Consider the following 25,458-nt stretch of genomic DNA (forward strand, 5'->3'; position numbering starts at 1 on the left):
GGCCTGACTCCCCTGGGGAGACTCCAGAAGTACCCAAAGATCCATGTCAGCCCCTGAGAGGAATCCTCGGTTCCGGCCCTGAATCCACACAATGTTTTTGGCCCCGGTATCGACGGGAGAGGAATCCCGAGAGGCCCCCTAGCACCTCGCATGGGTACTGGCCTCTCCTGAGGCCACCAGGGCGGGTCCCTGAGGTCCCCGTCGTAACTCGAGAACACCTGCCGCAACTCGAGAAAATCCAGGAAGTTCTCCCTTCCAGGCGAGATGAGGCCTATTTCCGATGAGTCGTCTGGAGACTAATGACACCTAACCTCTGGAAATTCGAAAGGGTCTTTCACACCCTTGCTGCAACTCAAGAAGTTCACCGCCATACCCGTCTCCACTCGAGAGGAAGCACGATGGTCCCGCCCACATCCAGAGGAGCCCCGTTTCTCCCTCGTAGCTCGAGATGAGGGATCCTTTCCCTGCTTTCAACGGGAAAGAATTCCCGGCGTTCCCGTCGCATCTCAAGAGGAGGCACTCTCAACAGGAAAGGCGAGAAGAACTCCATGGTCGTACCACCATACCAAGAGTCCCCCAGATGTCTCAGTCCATTCCAGAGGAACCTCTTTGCACTGCACTGGCTCATCTTTCACGCCGAGGATCGACTCACACCACGGTGGCACGTGGGACAGCCCTGTGGGAATGCCTCGAGGGAAAACCACAGATCCTTTGATCCACGCCACGGGAAGCGTGACATTGCTGCTACAGCCTGGAAGTAAAGCGCACGTGCATGCCCCGACTCGAGACGAGGCCTGACTCCCCTGGGGAGACTCCAGAAGTACCCAAAGATCCATGTCAGCCCCTGAGAGGAATCCTCGGTTCCGGCCCTGACTCCACACAAGGTTTTTGACCCCGGTATCGACGGGAGAGGAATCCCGAGAGGCCCCCTAGCAACTCGCATGGGGACTGGCCTCTCCTGAGGCCACCAGGGCGGGTCCCTGAGGTCCCCGTTGTAACTCGAGAACACCTGCCGCAACTCGAGAAAATCCAGGAAGTTCTCCCTTCCAGGCGAGATGAGGCCTATTTCCGATGAGGCGTCTGGAGACTAATGACACCTAACCTCTGGGACTTCGAAAGGGTCTTTCACACCCTTGCTGCAACTCAAGAAGTTCACCGCCATACCCGTCTCCACTCGAGAGGAAGCACGATGGTCCCGCCCACATCCAGAGGAGCCCCGTTTCCCCCTCGTGGCTCTAAATGAGGGATCCTTTCCCTGCTTTCAACGGGAAAGAATTCCCGACGTTCCCGTCGCATCTCAAGAGGTGGCACTCTCAACAGGAAAGGCGAGAGGAACTCCATGGTCGTACCACCATTCCACGAGTCCCCCAGATGTCTCAGTCCATTCCAGAGGAACCTCTTTGCCCTGCACTGGCTCATCTTTCACGCCGAGGATCGACTCACACCACGGTGGCACGTCGGACAGCCCTGTGGGAAAGCCTCGAGGGAAAGTCTCGAGGGAAAACCACAGATCCTTTGATCCACGCGACGGGAAGCGTGACATTGCTGCTACAGCCTGGAAGGAAAGCGCACGTGCATGCCCCAACTCGAGACGAGCCCTGACTCCCTTGGGGAGACTCCAGAAATACCCAAAGATCCATGTCAGCCCCTGAGAGGAATCCTCGGTTCCGCCCCTGACTCCACACAAGGTTTTTGGCCCCGGTATCGACGGGAGAGGAATCCCGAGAGGCCCCCTAGCAACTCCCATGGGGACTGGCCTCTCCAGAGGCCACCAGGGCGGGTCCCTGAGGTCCCCGTCGTAACTCGAGAACACCTGCCGCAACTCGAGAAAATCCAGGAAGTTCTCCCTTCCAGGCGAGATGAGGCCTATTTCCGATGAGGCGTCTGGAGACTAATGACACCTAAACTCTGGAACTTCGAAAGGGTCTTTCACACCCTTGCTGCAACTCAAGAAGTTCACCGCCATATGCGTCTCCACTCGAGAGGAAGCACGATGGTCCCGCCCACATCCAGAGGAGCCCCGTTTCCCCCTCGTAGCTCGAGATGAGGGATCCTTTCCCTGCTTTCAACGGGAAAGAATTCCCGGCGTTCCCGTCGCATCTCAAGAGGAGGCACTCTCAACAGGAAAGGCGAGAGGAACTCCATGGTCGTACCACCATTCCAAGAGTCCCCCAGATGTCTCAGTCCATTCCAGAGGAACCTCTTTGCCCTGCACTGGCTCATCTTTCACGCCGAGGATCGACTCATACCACGGTGGCACGTGGGACAGCCCTGTGGGAAAGCCTCGAGGGAAAGCCTCGAGGGAAAACCACAGATCCTTTGATCCACGCGACAGGAAGCGTGACATTGCTGCTACAGCCTGGAAGGAAAGCGCACGTGCATGCCCCCACTCGAGACGAGGCCTGACTCCCCTGGGGAGACTCCAGAAGTACCCAAAGATCCATGTCAGCCCCTGAGAGGAATCCTCGGTTCCGGCCCTGACTCCACACAAGGTTTTTGGCCCCGGTATCGACGGGAGAGGAATCCCGAGAGGCCCCCTAGCACATCGCATGGGGACTGGCCTCTCCTGAGGCCACCAGGGCGGGTCCCTGAGTTCCCCGTCGTAACTCGAGAACACCTGCCGCAACTCGAGAAAATCCAGGAAGTTCTCCCTTCCAGGCGAGATGAGGCCTATTTCCGATGAGGCGTCTGGAGACTAATGACACCTAACCTCTGGAACTTCGAAAGGGTCTTTCACACCCTTGCTGCAACTCAAGAAGTTCACCGCCATACCCGTCTCCACTCGAGAGGAAGCACGATGGTCCCGCCCACATCCAGAGGAGCCCCGTTTCCCCCTCGTAGCTCGAGATGAGGGATCCTTTCCCTGCTTTCAACGGGAAAGAATTCCCGGCGTTCCCGTCGCATCTCAAGAGGAGGCACTCTCAACAGGAAAGGCGAGAGGAACTCCATGGTCGTACCACCATTCCAAGAGTCCCCCAGATGTCTCAGTCCATTCCAGAGGAACCTCTTTGCCCTGCACTGGCTCATCTTTCACGCCGAGGATCGACTCACACCACGGTGGCACGTGGGACAGCCCTGTGGGAAAGTCTCGAGGGAAAACCACAGATCCTTTGATCCACGCCACGGGAAGCGTGACATTGCTGCTACAGCCTGGAAGGAAAGCGCACGTGCATGCCCCCACTCGAGTCGAGGCCTGACTCCCCTGGGGAGACTCCAGAAGTACCCAAAGATCCATGTCAGCCCCTGAGAGGAATCCTCGGTTCCGGCCCTGACTCCACACAAGCTTTTTGGCCCCGGTATCGACGGGAGAGGAATCCCGAGAGGCCCCCTAGCACCTCGCATGGGGACTGGCCTCTCCTGAGGCCACCAGGGCGGGTCCCTGAGGTCCCCGTCTTAACTCGAGAACACCTGCCGCAACTCGAGAAAATCCAGGAAGTTCTCCCTTCCAGGCGAGATGAGGCCTATTTCCGATGAGGCGTCTGGAGACTAATGACACCTAACCTTTGGAATTTCGAAAGGGTCTTTCACACCCTTGCTGCAACTCAAGAAGTTCACCGCCATACCCGTCTCCACTCGAGAGGAAGCACGATGGTCCCGCCCACATCCAGAGGAGCCCCGTTTCCCTCTCGGAGCTCGAGATGAGGGATCCTTTCCTGCTTTCAACGGGAAGGAATTCCCGGCGTTCCCGTCGCATCTCAAGAGGAGGCACTCTCAACAGGAAAGGCGAGAGGAACTCCTTGGTCGTACCACCATTCCTAGAGTCCCCCAGATGTCTCAGTCCATTCCAGAGGAACCTCTTTGCCCTGCACTGGCTCATCTTTCACGCCGAGGATCGACTCACACCACGGAGGCACGTGGGACAGCCCTGTGGGAAAGCCTCGAGGGAAAGCCTCGAGGGAAAACCACAGATCCTTTGATCCACGCGACGGGAAGCGTGACATTGCTGCTACAGCCTGGAAGGAAAGCGCACGTGCATGCCCCCACTCGAGACGAGGCCTGTCTCCCCTGGCGAGACTCCAGAAGTACCCAAAGATCCATATAAGCCCCTGAGAGGAATCCTCGGTTCCGACCCTGACTCCACACAAGGTTTTTGGCCTTGGTATCGACGGGAGAGGAATCCCGAGAGGCCCCCTAGCACCTCGCATGGGGACTGGCCTCTCCTGAGGCCACCAGGGCGGGTCCCTGAGGTCCCCGTCGTAACTCGAGAACACCTGCCGCAACTCGAGAAAATCCAGGAAGTTCTCCCTTCCAGGCGAGATGAGGCCTATTTCCGATGAGGCGTCTGGAGACTAATGACACCTAACCTCTCGAACTTCGAAAGGGTCTTTCACACCCTTGCTGCAACTCAAGAAGTTCACCGCCATACCCGTCTCCACTCGAGAGGAAGCACGATGGTCCCGCCCACATCCAAAGGAGCCCCGTTTCCCCCTCGGAGCTCGAGATGATGGATCCTTTCCCTGCTTTCAACGGGGAAGATTTCCCGGCGTTCCCGTCGCATCTCAAGAGGAGGCACTCTCAACAGGAAAGGCGAGAGGAACTCCATGGTCGTACCACCATTCCAAGAGTCCCCCAGATGTCTCAGTCCATTCCAGAGGAACCTCTTTGCCCTGCACTGGCTCATCTTTCACGCCGAGGATCGACTCACACCACGGTGGCACGTGGGACAGCCCTGTGGGAAAGCCTCGAGGGAAAACCACAGATCCTTTGATACACGCCACGGGAAGCGTGACATTGCTGCTACAGCCTGGAAAGAAAGCGCACGTGCATGCCCCCACTCGAGAAGAGGCCTAACTCCCCTGGGGAGACTCCAGAAGTACCCAAAGATCCATGTCAGCCCCTGAGAGGAATCCTCGGTTCTGGCCCTGACTCCACACAAGGTTTTTGGCCCCGGTATCGACGGGAGAGGAATCCCGAGAGGCCCCCTAGCACCTCGCATGGGGACTGGCCTCTCCTGAGGCCACCAGGGCGGGTCCCTGAGGTCCCCGTCGTAACTCGAGAACACCTGCCGCAACTCGAGAAAATCCAGGAAGTTCTCCCTTTCAGGCGAGATGAGGCCTATTTCCGATGAGGCGTCTGGAGACTAATGACACCTAACCTCTGGAACTTCGAAAGGGTCTTTCACACCCTTGCTGCAACTCAAGAAGTTCACCGCCATACCCGTCTCCACTCGAGAGGAAGCACGATGGTCCCGCCCACATCCAGAGGAGCCCCGTTTCCCCCTCGTATCTCGAGATGAGGGAACCTTTCCCTGCTTTAGACGGGAAAGAATTCCCGGCGTTCCCGTCGCATCTCAAGAGGAGGCACTCTCAACAGGAAAGGCGAGAGGAACTCCATGGTCGTACCACCATTCAAGGAGTCCCGAAGATGTCTCAGTCCATTCCAGAGGAACCTCTTTGCCCTGCACTGGCTCATCTTTCACGCCGAGGATCGACTCATACCACGGTGGCACGTGGGACAGCCCTGTGGGAAAGCCTCGAGGGAAAGCCTCGAGGGAAAACCACAGATCCTTTGATCCACGCGACAGGAAGCGTGACATTGCTGCTACAGCCTGGAAGGAAAGCGCACGTGCATGCCCCCACTCGAGACGAGGCCTGACTCCCCTGGGGAGACTCCAGAAGTACCCAAAGATCCATGTCAGCCCCTGAGAGGAATCCTCGGTTCCGGCCCTGACTCCACACAAGGTTTTTGGCCCCGGTATCGACGGGAGAGGAATCCCGAGAGGCCCCCTAGCACATCGCATGGGGACTGGCCTCTCCTGAGGCCACCAGGGCGGGTCCCTGAGTTCCCCGTCGTAACTCGAGAACACCTGCCGCAACTCGAGAAAATCCAGGAAGTTCTCCCTTCCAGGCGAGATGAGGCCTATTTCCGATGAGGCGTCTGGAGACTAATGACACCTAACCTCTGGAACTTCGAAAGGGTCTTTCACACCCTTGCTGCAACTCAAGAAGTTCACCGCCATACCCGTCTCCACTCGAGAGGAAGCACGATGGTCCCGCCCACATCCAGAGGAGCCCCGTTTCCCCCTCGTAGCTCGAGATGAGGGATCCTTTCCCTGCTTTCAACGGGAAAGAATTCCCGGCGTTCCCGTCGCATCTCAAGAGGAGGCACTCTCAACAGGAAAGGCGAGAGGAACTCCATGGTCGTACCACCATTCCAAGAGTCCCCCAGATGTCTCAGTCCATTCCAGAGGAACCTCTTTGCCCTGCACTGGCTCATCTTTCACGCCGAGGATCGACTCACACCACGGTGGCACGTGGGACAGCCCTGTGGGAAAGTCTCGAGGGAAAACCACAGATCCTTTGATCCACGCCACGGGAAGCGTGACATTGCTGCTACAGCCTGGAAGGAAAGCGCACGTGCATGCCCCCACTCGAGTCGAGGCCTGACTCCCCTGGGGAGACTCCAGAAGTACCCAAAGATCCATGTCAGCCCCTGAGAGGAATCCTCGGTTCCGGCCCTGACTCCACACAAGCTTTTTGGCCCCGGTATCGACGGGAGAGGAATCCCGAGAGGCCCCCTAGCACCTCGCATGGGGACTGGCCTCTCCTGAGGCCACCAGGGCGGGTCCCTGAGGTCCCCGTCTTAACTCGAGAACACCTGCCGCAACTCGAGAAAATCCAGGAAGTTCTCCCTTCCAGGCGAGATGAGGCCTATTTCCGATGAGGCGTCTGGAGACTAATGACACCTAACCTTTGGAATTTCGAAAGGGTCTTTCACACCCTTGCTGCAACTCAAGAAGTTCACCGCCATACCCGTCTCCACTCGAGAGGAAGCACGATGGTCCCGCCCACATCCAGAGGAGCCCCGTTTCCCTCTCGGAGCTCGAGATGAGGGATCCTTTCCTGCTTTCAACGGGAAGGAATTCCCGGCGTTCCCGTCGCATCTCAAGAGGAGGCACTCTCAACAGGAAAGGCGAGAGGAACTCCTTGGTCGTACCACCATTCCTAGAGTCCCCCAGATGTCTCAGTCCATTCCAGAGGAACCTCTTTGCCCTGCACTGGCTCATCTTTCACGCCGAGGATCGACTCACACCACGGAGGCACGTGGGACAGCCCTGTGGGAAAGCCTCGAGGGAAAGCCTCGAGGGAAAACCACAGATCCTTTGATCCACGCGACGGGAAGCGTGACATTGCTGCTACAGCCTGGAAGGAAAGCGCACGTGCATGCCCCCACTCGAGACGAGGCCTGTCTCCCCTGGCGAGACTCCAGAAGTACCCAAAGATCCATATAAGCCCCTGAGAGGAATCCTCGGTTCCGACCCTGACTCCACACAAGGTTTTTGGCCTTGGTATCGACGGGAGAGGAATCCCGAGAGGCCCCCTAGCACCTCGCATGGGGACTGGCCTCTCCTGAGGCCACCAGGGCGGGTCCCTGAGGTCCCCGTCGTAACTCGAGAACACCTGCCGCAACTCGAGAAAATCCAGGAAGTTCTCCCTTCCAGGCGAGATGAGGCCTATTTCCGATGAGGCGTCTGGAGACTAATGACACCTAACCTCTCGAACTTCGAAAGGGTCTTTCACACCCTTGCTGCAACTCAAGAAGTTCACCGCCATACCCGTCTCCACTCGAGAGGAAGCACGATGGTCCCGCCCACATCCAGAGGAGCCCCGTTTCCCCCTCTTAGCTCGAGATGAGGGATCCTTTCCCTGCTTTCAACGGGAAAGAATTCCCGGTGTTCCCGTCGTATCTCAAGAGGAGGCACTCTCAACAGGAAAGGCGAGAGGAACTCCATGGTCGTACCACCATTCCAAGAGTCCCCCAGATGTCTCAGTCCATTCCAGAGGAACCTCTTTGCCCTGCACTGGCTAATCTTTCACGCCGAGGATCGACTCACACCACGGTGGCACGTGGGACAGCCCTGTGGGAAAGCCTCGAGGGAAAGCCTCGAGGGAATACCACAGATCCTTTGATCCACGCGACGGGAAGCGTGACATTGCTGCTACAGCCTGGAAGGAAAGCGCACGTGCATGCCCCCACTCGAGTCGAGGCCTGACTCCCCTGGGGAGACTCCAGAAATACCCAAAGATCCATGTCAGCCCCTGAGAGGAATCCTCGGTTCCGGCCTTGACTCCACACAAGCTTTTTGGCCCCGGTATCGACGGGAGAGGAATCCCGAGAGGCCCCCTAGCACCTCGCATGGGGACTGGCCTCTCCTGAGGCCACCAGGGCGGGTCCCTGAGGTCCCCGTCTTAACTCGAGAACACCTGCCGCAACTCGAGAAAATCCAGGAAGTTCTCCCTTCCAGGCGAGATGAGGCCTATTTCCGATGAGGCGTCTGGAGACTAATGACACCTAACCTTTGGAATTTCGAAAGGGTCTTTCACACCCTTGCTGCAACTCAAGAAGTTCACCGCCATACCCGTCTCCACTCGAGAGGAAGCACGATGGTCCCGCCCACATCCAGAGGAGCCCCGTTTCCCTCTCGGAGCTCGAGATGTGGGATCCTTTCCTGCTTTCAACGGGAAGGAATTCCCGGCGTTCCCGTCGCATCTCAAGAGGAGGCACTCTCAACAGGAAAGGCGAGAGGAACTCCATGGTCGTACCACCATTCCTAGAGTCCCCCAGATGTCTCAGTCCATTCCAAAGGAACCTCTTTGCCCTGCACTGGCTCATCTTTCACGCCGAGGATCGACTCACACCACGGAGGCACGTGGGACAGCCCTATGGGAAAGCCTCGAGGGAAAGCCTCGAGGGAAAACCACAGATCCTTTGATCCACGCGACGGGAAGCGTGAAATTGCTGCTACAGCCTGGAAGGAAAGCGCACGTGCATGCCCCCACTCGAGAAGAGGCCTGTCTCCCCTGGCGAGACTCCAGAAGTACCCAAAGATCCATATAAGCCCCTGAGAGGAATCCTCGGTTCCGACCCTGACTCCACACAAGGTTTTTGGCCTTGGTATCGACGGGAGAGGAATCCCGAGAGGCCCCCTAGCACCTCGCATGGGGACGGGCCTCTCCTGAGGCCAACAGGTCGGGTCCCTGAGGTCCCCGTCGTAACTCGAGAACACCTGCCGCAACTCGAGAAAATCCAGGAAGTTCTCCCTTCCAGGCGAGATGAGGCCTATTTCCGATGAGGCGTCTGGAGACTAATGACACCTAACCTCTCGAACTTCAAAAGGGTCTTTCACACCCTTGCTGCAACTCAAGAAGTTCACCGCCATACCCGTCTCCACTCGAGAGGAAGCACGATGGTCCCGCCCACATCCAGAGGAGCCCCGTTTCCCCCTCTTAGCTCGAGATGAGGGATCCTTTCCCTGCTTTCAACGGGAAAGTATTCCCGGTGTTCCCGTCGTATCTCAAGAGGAGGCACTCTCAACAGGAAAGGCGAGAGGAACTCCATGGTCGTACCACCATTCCAAGAGTCCCCCAGATGTCTCAGTCCATTCCAGAGGAACCTCTTTGCCCTGCACTGGCTCATCTTTCACGCCGAGGATCGACTCACACCACGGTGGCACGTGGGACAGCCCTGTGGGAAAGCCTCGAGGGAAAGCCTCGAGGGAATACCACAGATTCTTTGATCCACGCGACGGGAAGCGTGACATTGCTGCTACAGCCTGGAAGGAAAGCGCACGTGCATGCCCCCACTCGAGACGAGGCCTGACTCCCGTGGGGAGACTCCAGAAGTACCCAAAGATCCATGTCAGCCCCTGAGAGGAATCCTCGGTTCCGGCCCTGACTGCACACAAGGTTTTTGGCCCCGGTATCGACGGGAGAGGAATCCCGAGAGGCCCCCTAGCACCTCGCATGGGTACTGGCCTCTCCTGAGGCCACCAGGGCGGGTCCCTGAGGTCCCCGTCGTAACTCGAGAACACCTGCCGCAACTCGAGAAAATCCAGGAAGTTCTCCCTTCCAGGCGAGATGAGGCCTATTTCCGATGAGTCGTCTGGAGACTAATGACACCTAACCTCTGGAAATTCGAAAGGGTCTTTCACACCCTTGCTGCAACTCAAGAAGTTCACCGCCATACCCATCTCCACTCGAGAGGAAGCACGATGGTCCCGCCCACAACCAGAGGAGCCCCGTTTCCCCCTCGGAGCTCGAGATGAGGGATCCTTTCCCTGCTTTCAACGGGAAAGAATTCCCGGCGTTCCCGTCGCATCTCAAGAGGAGGCACTCTCAACAGGAAAGGCGAGAGGAACTCCATGGTCGTACCATCATTCCAAGAGTCCCCCAGATGTCTCAGTCCATTCCAGAGGAACCTCTTTGCACTGCACTGGCCCATCTTTCACGCCGAGGATCGACTCACACCACGGTGGCACGTGGGACAGCCCTGTGGGAAAGCCTCGAGGGAAAACCACAGATACTTTGATCCACGCCACGGGAAGCGTGACATTGCTGCTACAGCCTGGAAGTAAAGCGCACGTGCATGCCCCGACTCGAGACGAGGCCTGACTCCCCTGGGGAGACTCCAGAAGTACCCAAAGATCCATGTCAGCCCCTGAGAGGAATCCTCGGTTCCGGCCCTGACTCCACACAAGGTTTTTGACCCCGGTATCGACGGGAGAGGAATCCCGAGAGGCCCCCTAGCAACTCGCATGGGGACTGGCCTCTCCTGAGGCCACCAGGGCGGGTCCCTGAGGTCCCCGTTGTAACTCGAGAACACCTGCCGCAACTCGAGAAAATCCAGGAAGTTCTCCCTTCCAGGCGAGATGAGGCCTATTTCCGATGAGGCGTCTGGAGACTAATGACACCTAACCTCTGGGACTTCGAAAGGGTCTTTCACACCCTTGCTGCAACTCAAGAAGTTCACCGCCATACCCGTCTCCACTCGAGAGGAAGCACGATGGTCCCGCCCACATCCAGAGGAGCCCCGTTTCCCACTCGTGGCTCGAAATGAGGGATCCTTTCCCTGCTTTCAACGGGAAAGAATTCCCGGCGTTCCCGTCGCATCTCAAGAGGTGGCACTCTTAACAGGAAAGGCGAGAGGAACTCCATGGTCGTACCACCATTCCACGAGTCCCCCAGATGTCTCAGTCCATTCCAGAGGAACCTCTTTGCCCTGCACTGGCTCATCTTTCACGCCGAGGATCGACTCACACCACGGTGGCACGTGGGACAGCCCTGTGGGAAAGCCTCGAGGGAAAGCCTCGAGGGAAAACCACAGATCCTTTGATCCATGCGACGGGAAGCGTGACATTGCTGCTACAGCCTGGAAGGAAAGTGCACGTGCATGCCCCAACTCGAGACGAGCCCTGACTCTCTTGGGGAGACTCCAGAAATACCCAAAGATCCATGTCAGCCCCTGAGAGGAATCCTCGGTTCCGCCCCTGACTCCACACAAGGTTTTTGGCCCCGGTATCGACGGGAGAGGAATCCCGAGAGGCCCCCTAGCAACTCCCATGGGGATTGGCCTCTCCTGAGGCCACCAGGGCGGGTCCCTGAGGTCCCCGTCGTTACTCGAGAACACCTGCCGCAACTCGAGAAAATCCAGGAAGTTCTCCCTTCCAGGCGAGATGAGGCCTATTTCCGATGAGGCCTCTGGAGACTAATGACACCTAAACTCTGGAACTTCGAAAGGGTCTTTCACACCCTTGCTGCAACTCAAGAAGTTCACCGCCATATGCGTCTCCACTCGAGAGGAAGCACGATGGTCCCGCCCACATCCCGAGGAGCCCCGTTTCCCCCTCGTAGCTCGAGATGAGGGATCCTTTCCCTGCTTTCAACGGGAAAGAATTCCAGGCGTTCCCGTCGCATCTCAAGAGGAGGCACTCTCAACAGGAAAGGCGAGAGGAACTCCATGGTCGTACCACCATTCCAAGAGTCCCCCAGATGTCTCAGTCCATTCCAGAGGAACCTCTTTGCCCTGCACTGGCTCATCTTTCACGCCGAGGATCGACTCACACCACGGTGGCACGTGGGACAGCCCTGTGGGAAAGCCTCGAGGGAAAACCACAGATCCTTTGATGCACGCGACGGGAAGCGTGACATTGCTGCTACAGCCTGGAAGGAAAGCGCACGTGCATGCCCCCACTCGAGACGAGGCCTGACTCCCCTGGGGAGACTCCAGAAGTACCCAAAGATCCATATCACCCCTAAGAGGAATCCTCGGTTCCGGCCCTGACTCCACACAAGGTTTTTGGCCCCGGGATCGACGGGAGAGGAATCCCGAGAGGCCCCCTAGCAACTCGCATGGGGACTGGCCTCTCCTGAGGCCACCAGGGCGTGTCCCTGAGGTCCCCGTCATAAATCGAGAACACCTGCCGCAACTCGAGAAAATCCAGGAAGTTCTCCCTTCCAGGCGAGATGAGGCGTATTTCCGATGAGGCGTCTGGAGACTAATGACACCTAAACTCTGGAACTTCGAAAGGGTCTTTCACACCCTTGCTGCAACTCAAGAAGTTCACCGCCATACCGGTCTCCACTCGAGAGGAAGCACGATGGTCCCGCCCACATCCAGAGGAGCCCCGTTTCCCCCTCGGAGCTCGAGATGTGGGATCCTTTCCCTGCTTTCAACGGGAAAGAATTCCCGGCGTTCCCGTCGCATCTCAAGAGGAGGCACTCTCAACAGGAAAGGCGAGAGGAACTCCAGGGTCGTACCACCATTCCAAGAGTCCCCCAGATGTCTCAGTCCATTCCAGAGGAACCTCTTTGCCCTGCACTGGCTCATCTTCCACGCCGAGGATCGACTCACACCACGGTGGCACGTGGGACAGCCCTGTGGGAAAGCCTCGAGGGAAAGCCTCGAGGGAAAACCACAGATCCTTTGATCCACGCGACGGGAAGTGTGACATTGCTGCTACAGCCTGGAAGGAAAGCGCACGTGCATGCCCCCACTGGAGACGAGGCCTGACTCCCCTGGGGAGACTCCAGAAGTACCCAAAGATCCATGTCAGCCCCTGAGAGGAATCCTCGGTTCCGGCCTTGACTCCACACAAGGTTTTTGGCCCCGGTATCGACGGGAGAGGAATCCCGAGAGGCCCCCTAGCAACTCGCATGGGGACTGGCCTCTCCTGAGGCCACCAGGGCGGGTCCCTGAGGTCCCCGTCGTAACTCGAGAACACCTGCCGCAAATCGAGAAAATCCAGGAAGTTCTCCCATCCAGGCGAGATGAGGCCTATTTCCGATGAGGCGTCTGGAGACTAATGACACCTAACCTCTGGAACTTCGAAAGGGTCTTTCACACCCTTGCTGCAACTCAAGAAGTTCAGCGCCATACCCGTGTCCACTCGAGAGGAAGCACGATGGTCCCGCCCACATCCAGAGGAGCCCCGTTTCACCCTCGTAGCTCGAGATGAGGGATCCTTTCCCTGCTTTCAACGGGAAAGAATTCCCGGCGTTCCCGTCGCATCTCAAGAGGAGGCACTCTCAACAGGAAAGGCGAGAGGAACTCCATGGTCGTACCACCATTCCAAGAGTCCCCCAGATGTCTCAGTCCATTCCAGAGGAACCTCTTTGCCCTGCACTGGCTCATCTTTCACGCCGAGGATCGACTCACACCACGGTGGCACGTGGGACAGCCCTGCTGGAAAGCCTCGAGGGAAAGCCTCGAGGGAAAACCACAGATCATTTGATGCACGCGACGGGAAGCGTGACATTGCTGCTACAGCCTGGAAGGAAAGCGCACGTGCATGCCCCCACTCGAGACGAGGCCTGACTCCCCTGGGGAGACTCCAGAAGTACCCAAAGATCCATGTCACCCCTGAGAGGAATCCTCGGTTCCGGCCCTGACTCCACACAAGGTTTTTGGCCCCGGTATCGACGGGAGAGGAATCCCGAGAGGCCCCCTAGCAACTCGCATGGGGACTGGCCTCTCCTGAGGCCACCAGGGCGGGTCCCTGAGGTCCCCGTCTTAACTCGAGAACACCTGCCGCGAATCGAGAATATCCAGGAAGTTCTCCCTTCCAGGCGAGATGAGGCCTATTTCCGATGAGGCGTCTGGAGACTAATGACACCTAACCTCTGGAATTTCGAAATGGTCTTTCACACCCTTGCTGCAACTCAAGAAGTTCACCGCCATACCCGTGTCCACTCGAGAGGAAGCATGATGGTCCCGCCCACATCCAGAGGAGCCCCGTTTCCCCCTCGTAGCTCGAGATGAGGGATCCTTTCCCTGCTTTCAACGGGAAAGAATTCCCGGCGTTCCCGTCGCGTCCAAAGAGGAGGCACTCTCAACAGGAAAGGCGAGAGGAACTCCATGGTCGTACCACCATTCCAAGAGTCCCCCAGATGTCTCAGTCCATTCCAGAGGAACCTCTTTGCCCTGCACTGGCTCATCTTTCACGCCGAGGATCGACTCACACCACGGTGGCACGTGGGACAGCCCTGTGGGAAAGCCTCGAGGGAAAGCCTCGAGGGAAAACCACAGATCCTTTGATCCACGCGACGGGAAGCGTGACATTGCTGCTACAGCCTGGAAGGAAAGCGCACGTGCATGCCCCCACTCGAGACGAGGCCTGACTCCCCTGGGGAGACTCCAGAAGTACCCAAAGATCCATGTCAGCCCCTGAGAGGAATCCTCGGTTCTGGCCCTGACTCCACACACGGTTTTTGGCGCCGGTATCGACGGGAGAGGAATCCCGAGAGGCCCCCTAGCAACTCGCATGGGGACTGGCCTCTCCTGAGGCCATCAGGGCGGGTCCCTGTGGTACCCGTCGTAACTCGAAAACACCTGCCGCACCTCGAGAAAATCCAGGAAGTTCTCCCTTCCAGGCGAGATGAGGCCTATTTCCGATGAGGCGTCTGGAGACTAATGACACCTAACCTCTGGAACTTCGGAAGGGTCTTTCACACCCTTGCTGCAACTCAAGAAGTTCACCGACATACCCGTGTCCACTCGAGAGGAAGCACGATGGTCCCGCCCACATCCCGAGGAGCCCCGTTTCCCCCTCGTAGCTCGAGATGAGGGATCCTTTCCCTGCTTTCAACGGGAAAGAATTCCCGGCGTTCCCGTCGCATCTCAAGAGGAGGCACTCTCAACAGGAAAGGCGAGAGGAACTCCATGGTCGTACCACCATTCCAAGAGTCCCCCAGATGTCTCAGTCCATTCCAGAGGAACCTCTTTGCCCTGCACTGGCTCATCTTTCACGCCGAGGATCGACTCACACCACGGTGGCACGTGGGACAGCCCTGTGGGAAAGCCTCGAGGGAAAGCCTCGAGGGAAAACCACAGATCCTTTGATCCACGCGACGGGAAGCGTGACATTGCTGCTACAGCCTGGAAGGAAAGCACACGTGCATGTCCCCACACGAGACGAGGCCTGACTCCCCTGGGGAGACTCCAGAAGTACCCAAAGATCCATGTCAGCCCCTGAGAGGAATCCTCGGTTCCGGCCCTGACTCCACACAAGGTTTTTGGCCCCGGTATCGACGGGAGAGGAATCCCGAGAGGCCCCCTAGCAACTCGCATGGGGACTGGCCTCTCCTGAGGCCACCAGGGCGGGTCCCTGAGGTCCCCGTCGTAACTCGAGAACACCTGCCGCAACTCGAGAAAATCCAGGAAGTTCTCCCTTCCAGGCGAGATGAGGCCTATTTCCGATGAGGCGTCTGGAGACTAATGACACCCAAACTCTGGAACTTCGAAAGGGTCTTTCACACCCTTGCTGCAACTCAAGAAGTTTACCGCCATACCCGTCTCCACACGAGAGAAAGCACGATGGTCCCGCCCACATCCAGAGGAGCCCCGTTTCCCCCTCGTAGCTCGAGATGAGGGATCCTTTCCCTGCTTTCAACGGGAAAGAATTCCCGGCATTCCCGTCGCATCTCAAGAGGAGGCACTCTCAACAGGAAAGGCGAGAGGAACTCCATGGTCGTACCACCATTCCAAGAGTCCCCCAGATGTCTCAGTCCATTCCAGAGGAACCTCTTTGCCCTGCACTGGCTCATCTTTCACGCCGAGAATCGACTCACACCACGGTGGCACGTGGGACAGCCCTGTGGGAAAGCCTCGAGGGAAAGCCTAGAGGGAAAACCACAGATCCTTTGATCCACGCGACGGGAAGCGTGACATTGCTGCTACAGCCTGGAAGGAAAGCGCACGTGCATGCCCCCACTCGAGACGAGGCCTGACTCCCCTAGGGAGACTCCAGAAGTACCCAAAGATCCATGTCAGCCCCTGAGAGGAATCCTCGGTTCCGGCCCTGACTCCACACAAGGTATTTGGCCCCAGTATCGACGGGAGAGGAATCCCGAGAGGCCCCCTAGCAACACGCATGGGGACTGGCCTCTCCTGAGGCCATCAGGGCGGGTCCCTGTGGTACCAGTCGTAACTCGAGAACACCTGCCGCACCTCGAGAAAATCCAGGAAGTTCTCCCTTCCAGGCGAGATGAGGTCTATTTCCGATGAGGCGTCTGGAGACTGACACGTAACCTCTGGAACTTCGAAAGTGTCTTTCACACCCTTGCTGCAACTCAAGAAGTTCACCGCCATACCCGTCTCCACTCGAGAGGAAGCACGATGGTCCCGCCCACATCCAGAGGAGCCCCGTTTACCCCTCGTAGCTCGAGATGAGGGATCCTTTCCCTGCTTTCAACGGGAAAGAATTCCCAGCGTTCCCGTCGCATCTCAAGAGGAGGCACTCTCAACAGGAAAGGCGAGAGGAACTCCATGGTCGTACCACCATTCCAAGAGTCCCCCAGATGTCTCAGTCCATTCCAGAGGAACCTCTTTGCCCTGCACTGGCTCATCTTTCACTCCGAGGATCGACTCACACCACGGTGGCACATGGGACAGCCCTGTGGGAAAGCCTCGAGGGAAAGCCTCGAGGGAAAACCACAGATCCTTTGATCCACGCGACGGGAAGCGTGACATTGCTGCTACAGCCTGGAAGGAAAGCGCACGTGCATGCCCCCACTCGAGACGAGGCCTGACTCCCCTGGGGAGACTCTAGAAGTACCCAAAGATCCATGTCAGCCCCTGAGAGGAATCCTCGGTTCTGGCCCTGACTCCACACAAGGTTTTTGGCCCCGGTATCGACTGGAGAGGAATCCCGGGAGGCCCCCTAGCAACTCGCATGGGGACTGGCCTCTCCTGAGGCCATCAGGGCGGGTCCCTGTGGTACCCGTCGTAACTCGAGAACACCTGCCCCACCTCGAGAAAATCCAGGAAGTTCTCCCTTCCAGGCTAGATGAGGCCTATTTCCGATGAGGCGTCTGGAGACTAACGACACCTAACCTCTGGAACTTCGAAAGGGTCTTTCACACCCTTGCTGAAACTCAAGAAGTTCACCGATATACCCGTGTCCACTCGAGAGGAAGCACGATGGTCCCGCCCACATCCCGAGGAGCCCCGTTTCCCCCTCGTAGCTCGAGATGAGGGATCCTTTCCCTGCTTTCAACGGGAAAGAATTCCCGGCGTTCCCGTCACAACTCAAGAGGAGTCACTCTCAACAGGAAAGGCGAGAGGAACTCCATGGTCGTACCACCATTCCAAGAGTCCCCCAGATGTCTCAGTCCATTCCAGAGGAACCTCTTTGCCCTGCACTGGCTCATCTTTCACGCCGAGGATCGACTCACACCACGGTGGCACGTGGGACAGCCCTATGGGAAAGCCTCGAGGGAAAGCCTCGAGGGAAAACCACAGATCCTTTGATCCACGCGACGGGAAGCGTGACATTGCTGCTACAGCCTGGAAGGAAAGCGCACGTGCATGCCCCCACTCGAGACGAGGCCTGACTCCCCTGGGGAGACTCCAGAAGTACCCAAAGATCCATGTCAGCCCCTGAGAGGAATCCTCGGTTCTGGCCCTGACTCCACACAAGGTTTTTGGCGCCGGTATCGACGGGAGAGGAATCCCGAGAGGCCCCCTAGCAACTCGCATGGGGACTGGCCTCTCCTGAGGCCATCAGGGCGGGTCCCTGTGGTACCCGTCGTAACTCGAAAACACCTGCCGCACCTCGAGAAAATCCAGGAAGTTCTCCCTTCCAGGCGAGATGAGGCCTATTTCCGATGAGGCCTCTGGAGACTAATGACACCTAACCTCTGGAACTTCGAAAGGGTCTTTCACACCCTTGCTGCAACTCAAGAAGTTCACCGACATACCCGTGTCCACTCGAGAGGAAGCACGATGGTCCCGCCCACATCCCGAGGAGCCCCGTTTCCCCCTCGTAGCTCGAGATGAGGGATCCTTTCCCTGCTTTCAACGGGAAAGAATTCCCGGCGTTCCCGTCGCATCTCAAGAGGAGGCACTCTCCACAGGAAAGGCGAGAGGAACTCCATGGTCGTACCACCATTCCAAGAGTCCCCCAGATGTCTCAGTCCATTCCAGAGGAACCTCTTTGCCCTGCACTGGCTCATCTTTGACGCCGAGGATCGACTCACACCACGGTGGCACGTGGGACAGCCCTGTGGGAAAGCCTCGAGGGAAAGCCTCGAGGGAAAACCACAGATCCTTTGATCCACGCGACGGGAAGCGTGACATTGCTGCTACAGCCTGGAAGGAAAGCACACGTGCATGCCCCCACTCGAGAGGAGGCCTGACTCCCCTGGGGAGACTCCAGAAGTACCCAAAGATCCATGTCAGCCCCTGAGAGGAATCCTCGGTTCCGGCCGTGACTCCACACAAGGTTTTTGGCGCCGGTATCGACGGGAGAGGAATCCCGAGAGGCCCCCTAGCAACTCGCATGGGGACTGGCCTCTCCTGAGGCCACCAGGGCGGGTCCCTGAGGTCCCCGTCGTAACTCGAGAACACCTGCCGCAACTCGAGAAAATCCAGGAAGTTCTCCCTTCCAGGCGAGATGAGGCCTATTTCTGATGAGGCGTCTGGAGACTAATGACACCTAACCTCTGGAACTTCGAAAGGGTCTTTCACACCCTTGCTGCAACTCAAGAAGTTTACCGCCATACCCGTCTCCAAACGAGAGAAAGCGCGATGGTCCCGCCCACATACAGAGGAGCCACGTTTCCCCCTCGTAGCTTGAGATGAGGGATCCTTTCCCTGCTTTCAACGGGAAAGAATTCCCGGCATTCCCGTCGCATCTCAAGAGGAGGCACTCTCAACAGGAAAGGCGAGAGGAACTCCATGGTCGTACCACCATTCCAAGAGTCCCCCAGATGTCTCAGTCCATTCCAGAGGAACCTCTTTGCCCTGCACTGGCTCATCTTTCACGCCGAGGATCGACTCACACCACGGTGGCACGTGGGACAGCCCTGTGGGAAAGCCTCGAGGGAAAGCCTCGAGGGAAAACCACAGATCCTTTAACCCTCGCGATGCGAAGCGTGACATTGCTGCTACAGCCTGGAAGGAAAGCGCACGTGCATGCCCCCACTCGAGACGAGGCCTGACTCCCCTGGGGAGACTCCAGAAGTACCCAAAGATCCATGTAACCCCTGAGAGGAATGCTCGGTTCCGGCCCTGACTCCACACAAGGCTTTTGGCCCCGGTATCGACGGGAGAGGAATCCCGAGAGGCCCCCTAGCAACTCGCATGGGGACTGGCCTCTCCTGAGGCCACCAGGGCGGGTTCCTGAGGTCCCCGTCGTAACTCGAGAACACCTGCCGCAACTCGAGAAAATCCAGGAAGTTCTCCCTTCCAGGCGAGATGAGGCCTATTTCCGATGAGGCGTCTGGAGACTAATGACACCTAACCTCTGGAACTTCGAAAGGGTCTTTCACACCCTTGCTGCAACTCAAGAAGTTCACCGCCATACCCGTGTCCACTCGGCAGGAAGCACGATGGTCCCGCCCACATCCAGAGGAGCCCCGTTTCCCCCTCGGAGCTCGAGATGAGGGATCCTTTCCCTGCTTTCAACGGGAAAGAATTCCCGGCGTTCCCGTCGCATCTCAAGAGGAGGCACTCTCAACAGGAAACGCGAGAGGAACTCCATGGTCGTACCACCATTCCAAGAGTCCCCCAGATGTCTCAGTCCATTCCAGAGGAACCCCTTTGCCCTGCACTGGCTCATCTTTCACGCCGAGGATCGACTCACACCACGGTGGCACGTGGGACAGCCCTGTGGGAAAGCCTCGAGGGAAAGCCTCGAGGGAAAACCACAGATCATTTGATCCACGCGACGGGAAGCGTGACATTGCTGCTACAGCCTGAAAGGAAAGCGCACGTGAATGCCCCCTCTCGAGACGAGGCCTGACTCCCCTGGGGAGACTCCAGAAGTACCCAAAGATCCATGTCAGCCCCTGAGAGGAATCCTCGGTTCCGGCCCTGACTCCACACAAGGATTTTGGCCCCGGTATCGACGGGAGAGGAATCCCGAGAGGCCCCCTAGCAACTCGCATGGGGACTGGCCTCGCCTGAGGCCACCAGGGCGGGTCCCTGAGGTCCCCGTCGTAACTCGGGAACACCTGCCGCAACTCGAGAAAATCCAGGAAGTTCTCCCTTCCAGGCGAGATGAGGTCTATTTCCGATGAGGCGTCTGGAGACTGACACGTAACCTCTGGAATTTCGAAAGGGTCTTTCACACCCTTGCTGCAACTCAAGAAGTTCACCGCCATACCCGTCTCCACTCGAGAGGAAGCACGATAGTCCCGCCCACATCCAGAGGAGCCCCGTTTCCCCCTCGTAGCTCGAGATGAGGGATCCTTTCCCTGCTTTCAACGGGAAAGTATTCCCAGCGATCCCGTCGCATCTCAAGAGGAGGCACTCTCAACAGGAAAGGCGAGAGGAACTCCATGGTCGTACCACCATTCCAAGAGTCCCTCAGATGTCTCAGTCCATTCCAGAGGAACCTCTTTGCCCTGCACTGGCTCATCTTTCACTCCGAGGATCGACTCACACCACGGTGGCACGTGGGACAGCCCTGTGGGAAAGCCTCGAGAGAAAACCACAGATCATTTGATCCACGCGACGGGAAGCGTGACATTGCTGCTACAGCCTGGAAGGAAAGCGCACGTCCATGCCCCCACACGAGACCAGGCCTGACTCCCCTGGGGAGACTCTAGAAGTACCCAAAGATCCATGTCAGCCCCTGAGAGGAATCCTCGGTTCTGGCCCTGACTCCACACAAGGTTTTTGGCCCCGGTATCGACGGGAGAGGAATCCCGAGAGGGCCCCTAGCAACTCGCATGGGGACTGGCCTCTCCTGAGGCCATCAGGGCGGGTCCCTGTGGTACCCGTCGTAACTCGAGAACACCTGCCGCACCTCGAGAAAATCCAGGAAGTTCTCCCTTCCAGGCTAGATGAGGCCTATTTCCGATGAGGCGTCTGGAGACTAATGAAACCTAACCTCTGGAACTTCGAAAGGGTCTTTCACACCCTTGCTGCAACTCAAGAAGTTCACCGCCATACCCGTGTCCACTCGGGAGGAAGCACGATGGTCCCGCCCACATCCAGAGGAGCCCCGTTTCCCCCTCGGAGCTCGAGATGAGGGATCCTTTCCCTGCTTTCAACGGGAAAGAATTCCCGGCGTTCCCGTCGCATCTCAAGAGGAGGCACTCTCAACAGGAAAGGCGAGAGGAACTCCATGGTCGAACCACCATTCCAAGAGTCCCCCAGATGTCTCAGTCCATTCCAGAGGAACCCCTTTGCCCTGCACTGGCTCATCTTTCACGCCGAGGATCGACTCACACCACGGTGGCACGTGGGACAGCCCTGTGGGAAAGCCTCGAGGGAAAGCCTCGAGGGAAAACCACAGATCATTTGATCCACGTGACGGGAAGCGTGACATTGCTGCTACAGCCTGAAAGGAAAGCGCACGTGAATGCCCCCTCTCGAGACGAGGCCTGACGCTCCTGGGGAGACTCTAGAAGTACCCAAAGATCCATGTCAGCCCCTGAGAGGAATTCTCGCTTCCGGCCCTGACTCCACACAAGGTTTTTGGCCCCGGTATCGACGGGAGAGGAATCCCGAGAGGCCCCCTAGCAACTGGCATGGGGACTGGCCTCTCCTGAGGCCACCAGGGCGGGTCCCTGAGGTCCCCGTCGTAACTCGAGAACACCTGCCGCGAATCGAGAAAATCCAGGAAGTTCTCCCTTCCAGGCGAGATGAGGCCTATTTCCGATGAGGCGTCTGGAGACTAATGACACCCAAACTCTGGAACTTCGAAAGGGTCATTCACACCCTTGCTGCAACTCAAGAAGTTCACCGACATACCCGTGTCCACTCGAGAGGAAGCACGATGGTCCCGCCCACATCCCGAGGAGCCCCGTTTCCCCCTCGTAGCTCGAGATGAGGGATCCTTTCCCTGCTTTCAACGGGAAATAATTCCCGGAGTTCCCGTCACAACTCAAGAGGAGGCACTCTCAACAGGAAAGGCGAGAGGAACTCCATGGTCGTACCACCATTCCAAGAGTCCCCCAGATGTCTCAGTCCATTCCAGAGGAACCTCTTTGCCCTGCACTGGCTCATCTTTCACGCCGAGGATCGACTCACACCACGGTGGCACGTGGGACAGCCCTGTGGGAAAGCCTCGAGGGAAAGCCTCGAGGGAAAACCACAGATCCTTTGATCCACGCGACGGGAAGCGTGACATTGCTGCTACAGCCTGGAAGGAAAGCACACGTGCATGCCCCCACTCGAGACGAGGCCTGACTCCCCTGGGGAGACTCCAGAAGTACCCAAAGATCCATGTCAGCCCCTGAGAGGAATCCTCGGTTCCGGCCCTGACTCCACACAAGGTTTTTGGCCCCGGTATCGACGGGAGAGGAATCCCGAGAGGCCCCCTAGCAACTCGCATGGGGACTGGCCTCGCCTGAGGCCACCAGGGCGGGTCCCTGAGGTCCCCGTCGTAACTCGGGAACACCTGCCGCAACTCGAGAAAATCCAGGAAGTTCTCCCTTCCAGGCGAGATGAGGTCTATTTCCGATGAGGCGTCTGGAGACTGACACGTAACCTCTGGAATTTCGAAAGGGTCTTTCACACCCTTGCTGCAACTCAAGAAGTTCACCGCCATACCCGTCTCCACTCGAGAGGAAGCACGATAGTCCCGCCCACATCCAGAGGAGCCCCGTTTCCCCCTCGTAGCTCGAGATGAGGGATCCTTTCCCTGCTTTCAACGGGAAAGTATTCCCAGCGATCCCGTCGCATCTCAAGAGGAGGCACTCTCAACAGGAAAGGCGAGAGGAACTCCATGGTCGTACCACCATTCCAAGAGTCCCTCAGATGTCTCAGTCCATTCCAGAGGAACCTCTTTGCCCTGCACTGGCTCATCTTTCACTCCGAGGATCGACTCACACCACGGTGGCACGTGGGACAGCCCTGTGGGAAAGCCTCGAGAGAAAACCACAGATCATTTGATCCACGCGACGGGAAGCGTGACATTGCTGCTACAGCCTGGAAGGAAAGCGCACGTCCATGCCCCCACACGAGACCAGGCCTGACTCCCCTGGGGAGACTCTAGAAGTACCCAAAGATCCATGTCAGCCCCTGAGAGGAATCCTCGGTTCTGGCCCTGACTCCACACAAGGTTTTTGGCCCCGGTATCGACGGGAGAGGAATCCCGAGAGGCCCCCTAGCAACTCGCATGGGGACTGGCCTCTCCTGAGGCCATCAGGGCGGGTCCCTGTGGTACCCGTCGTAACTCGAGAACACCTGCCGCACCTCGAGAAAATCCAGGAAATTCTCCCTTCCAGGCTAGATGAGGCCTATTTCCGATGAGGCGTCTGGAGACTAATGACACCTAACCTCTGGAACTTCGAAAGGGTCTTTCACACCCTTGCTGCAACTCAAGAAGTTCACCGCCATACCCGTGTCCACTCGGGAGGAAGCACGATGGTCCCGCCCACATCCAGAGGAGCCCCGTTTCCCCCTCGGAGCTCGAGATGAGGGATCCTTTCCCTGCTTTCAACGGGAAAGAATTCCCGGCGTTCCCGTCGCATCTCAAGAGGAGGCACTCTCAACAGGAAAGGCGAGAGGAACTCCATGGTCGTACCACCATTCCAAGAGTCCCCCAGATGTCTCAGTCCATTCCAGAGGAACCCCTTTGCCCTGCACTGGCTCATCTTTCACGCCGAGGATCGACTCACACCACGGAGGCACGTGGGACAGCCCTGTGGGAAAGCCTCGAGGGAAAGCCTCGAGGGAAAACCACAGATCATTTGATCCACGCGACGGGAAGCGTGACATTGCTGCTACAGCCTGAAAGGAAAGCGCACGTGCATGCCCCCTCTCGAGACGAGGCCTGACGCTCCTGGGGAGACTCTAGAAGTACCCAAAGATCCATGTCAGCCCCTGAGAGGAATCCTCGGTTCCGGCCCTGACTCCACACAAGGATTTTGGCCCCGGTATCGACGGGAGAGGAATCCCGAGAGGCCCCCTAGCAACTCGCATGGGGACTGGCCTCTCCTGTGGCCACCAGGGCGGGTCCCTGAGGTCCCCGTCGTAACTCGAGAACACCTGCCGCAACTCGAGAAAATCCAGGAAGTTCTCCCTTCCAGGCGAGATGAGGCCTATTTCCGATGAGGCGTCTGGAGACTAATGACACCTAACCTCTGGAACTTCGAAAGGGTCTTTCACACCCTTGCAGCAACTCAAGAAGTTTACCGCCATACCCGTCTCCACACGAGAGGAAGCACGATGGTCCCGCCCACATCCAGAGGAGCCCCGTTTCCCCCTCGTAGCTTGAGATGAGGGATCCTTTCCCTGCTTTCACCGGGAAAGAATTCCCGGCATTCCCGTCGCATCTCAAGAGGAGGCACTCTCAACAGGAAAGGCGAGAGGAACTCCATGGTCGTACCACCATTCCAAGAGTCCCCCAGATGTCTCAGTCCATTCCAGAGGAATCTCTTTGCCCTGCACTCGCTCATCTTTCACGCCGAGGATCGACTCACACCACGGTGGCACGTGGGACAGCCCTGTGGGAAAGCCTCGAGGGAAAGCCTCGAGGGAAAACCACAGATCCTTTGATCCACGCGACGGGAAGCGTGACATTGCTGCTACAGCCTGGAAGGAAAGCACACGTGCATGCCCCCACTCGAGACGAGGCCTGACTCCCCTGGGGAGACTCCAGAAGTACCCAAAGATCCATGTCAGCCCCTGAGAGGAATCCTCGGTTCTGGCCCTGACTCCACACAAGGTTTTTGGCGCCGGTATCGACGGGAGAGGAATCCCGAGAGGCCCCCTAGCAACTCGCATGGGGACTGGCCTCTCCTGAGGCCATCAGGGCGGGTCCCTGTGGTACCCGTCGTAACTCGAAAACACCTGCCGCACCTCGAGAAAATCCAGGAAGTTCTCCCTTCCAGGCGAGATGAGGCCTATTTCCGATGAGGCCTCTGGAGACTAATGACACCTAACCTCTGGAACTTCGAAAGGGTCTTTCACACCCTTGCTGCAACTCAAGAAGTTCACCGACATACCCGTGTCCACTCGAGAGGAAGCACGATGGTCCCGCCCACATCCCGAGGAGCCCCGTTTCCCCCTCGTAGCTCGAGATGAGGGATCCTTTCCCTGCTTTCAACGGGAAAGAATTCCCGGCGTTCCCGTCGCATCTCAAGAGGAGGCACTCTCCACAGGAAAGGCGAGAGGAACTCCATGGTCGTACCACCATTCCAAGAGTCCCCCAGATGTCTCAGTCCATTCCAGAGGAACCTCTTTGCCCTGCACTGGCTCATCTTTGACGCCGAGGATCGACTCACA

The sequence above is a fragment of the Capricornis sumatraensis genome, unplaced genomic scaffold, assembly GCF_032405125.1.
Source record: "Capricornis sumatraensis isolate serow.1 unplaced genomic scaffold, serow.2 scaffold3, whole genome shotgun sequence".
Lineage (NCBI taxonomy): Eukaryota > Metazoa > Chordata > Mammalia > Artiodactyla > Bovidae > Capricornis > Capricornis sumatraensis.